Source organism: Orycteropus afer, unplaced genomic scaffold (assembly GCF_000298275.1).
Source record: "Orycteropus afer afer isolate SDZICR_OR568_19922 unplaced genomic scaffold, OryAfe1.0 scaffold00145, whole genome shotgun sequence".
Lineage (NCBI taxonomy): Eukaryota > Metazoa > Chordata > Mammalia > Tubulidentata > Orycteropodidae > Orycteropus > Orycteropus afer.
Genome location: NW_006921732.1, coordinates 4,205,704 through 4,208,123, shown reverse-complemented (window position 1 = coordinate 4,208,123; position 2,420 = coordinate 4,205,704). Strand labels below are relative to the sequence as shown.

Genomic DNA, 2,420 nt, shown 5'->3' with positions numbered 1-2,420 from the left:
AAAAAAAAAAAAAAAGGGAAAAAAAAAGAGATTTCCCTAATGATTAATGATGTTGAGTGGTTTTTATGTGTTTCCTGGCCAGCTATGGCCAGCTATTTATCTTCTCTGGTAAAGTACTTGGAACCTTTTGTTCATTTTTCCCAAGGGTTTTCTTACTATTAAAAAAATTGCTTCTAGATTCAAGGCCTTTGTTAGATGTTACACAAATATAGTCCTCTGTGACTTGCTGTTTTATTTTTCAATAAATTCTTTTGAAGAAAAGTTTTATTTTTCTATAGGCCATTATTTTTTTAAAAAAATCATGCTTTTTGTGTCTCATTATAGAAGTTTTTGCCAAACCCAAAGTTACTAAGATTTTCTCCTGTTTTTTTTTTTTTTTTCTAGTTCTATAGTCTTAGCGTTTATATTTAAGTCTATAATCTGCTTCATGTTTATTTTTAAATATGGTGTGAGCTAAGGGTAGAAACTCATTTGTGTGCATACAACTATCCAATTATATAGAAAAAAAATGATCCTTTCTCGATGGACTTGCCCTGACGCCGCTGTAGAAACCAGCTGACCGTGTAAGTGTAGGTTTATTTCTGATCCTTTTATTTTGTTCCATTGATATATCTGTCTATGTTTATGCCAATATAACACTATCTTGTTTACTAGAGCTTTACAGTAAGTATGGAAATCAGGTACTGTTTGTCCTCCCACTTTGTTCTTTTTCACAGTTGTTTTGGGTATCATAGATCCTTTGCATTTTCATGTTTAAGTTTTAGAATCATCTTGTCAAGCACTACAAAAGTCTACCAGAACTTTGACTGGGATTTGCCTTGAATCTATACATTAATTTGGAGAGAGGTGGTATTTTAGCAATGTTAAGTCATCTGACTCATGAACATGGTATCTCTCTCCATTTATGTAGGACTTCTTTTTCTTAGTAATTCCATGTTTCATAGTTTTAAGTGTATATAGGTCTTGCATATCTTTTGATAAAATTATCCTTAATTATTTTAATATTTTTGATGCTACTATAAACAGTATTTTTAAATAAAATTTCAAATTCTGCCTCTTCAATTGCTGGTTTGTAGAAATAGAAGTGATTTTTGTATGTTGACCTGTATCACACAATTCTGCATCAACAGGTCAATGGATAAACAAATTGTAGTGTATTCATACAATGTAATACTATTCAGCAATAAAAAGGAATAAACTACTGATAGATGTCACTACATGGATGAATTATGCTGAGTCAAAAAAGACAAGCATAAAAAACAGTATATATTCTATTAATTCTAAACTGTAAATTAATCTATCATGATAAAGGGCATATCAGTGGTTGCTTGGGAGCAAGGAGTAGGGATGGGATAGTAGGGCTACATAAAAAGGAGGAAACTTTTGATAAAACGTTTGATAAAAAGGATAATGCCTATGGCAGTTAAAGTTGTGTGTCAACTTGGCTGGGCTGTGACTGAGTAGCTTTGCAGCTGGATGCAATTATTCCCCATGAGAGACTCCAAAAAAAACAAAACCAAACTCACTGTCATCGAGTGGATTACGACTCATAGCAACCCCCTTTTGGGTTTCCAAGGCAGTAAATCTTTACAGAAGTAGACTGCCCAGTCTTCCTTCCATGGAGTGGCTGGTTTGAACCACCAACCTTCTGGTTAGCAGTCAAATGCCTTAAGAACTATGCCACTAGAGTTCCTGTGATGAAGCTAGATGTAGTATAATCAGCTCCATTGTGAAATCTGCTATGAGCAGCTTATTAGTTGCCTTTGGGGGTGTGGCCTGCTTCCAATATATATGGGGAATCTTTGAGGAAGGTATCTAGCTTTTTGGCACATCTGGATCCTGAATTTGGCTAAGTCTCATCTCCAGGTCCTGGACATGAACCAATAGTCTGCTGTGTTGCCTACTGATCTTGAGGTTGTGCTAATTTACCTGCTGACCTTGGGTTCATCAGCCTCAGCAGCTAGCACCTGTCTGAGACAGAAGACACCTCTAACTCCAGTGGGCCTGGAATAAGAAGCAGAGCTAAGTCCAAGGTCAAGAGGCCTTTAATGCAGCAACTAGAGCCAGCATTCTGCATTTGGACTTCTAGCCTCCTAAACTGTAAGAGAATAAATTCCTGTTTGTTAATCCATCTACCTGTGGTATTTCTGTTACAGCAGCAGCAGAGAACCAAGGCAATGCCTATGTTCACTATCTTGATTGGGGTGATGGTTTCACGGTGTACACATATGTCAAACTTATCAAATTGTACACTTTAAATACATATACTTTGTCAATTACGCCTCAATAAAATCATTAAAACAAAAACAAAAAAACCGCTTTGTTCAAATATCACAGCTGAAGCCTGATACATAACTTAAGAGAATATAACTTGGCTGGAAAAAGTGGGGCTGTCTTCTCTTATTCCTCTTGTTGTTGTT

The 2,420-nt window shown here is 35.8% G+C and overlaps 1 protein-coding gene across 1 annotated transcript in view; it reads right to left on the bottom strand.

The window, feature by feature from the left end:
* Positions 1 to 2,420, bottom strand: part of PRPF38A (pre-mRNA processing factor 38A) — a 41,164-nt gene that overhangs the window by 11,181 nt on the left and 27,563 nt on the right. The gene's annotated exons all lie outside the window — the stretch shown is intronic.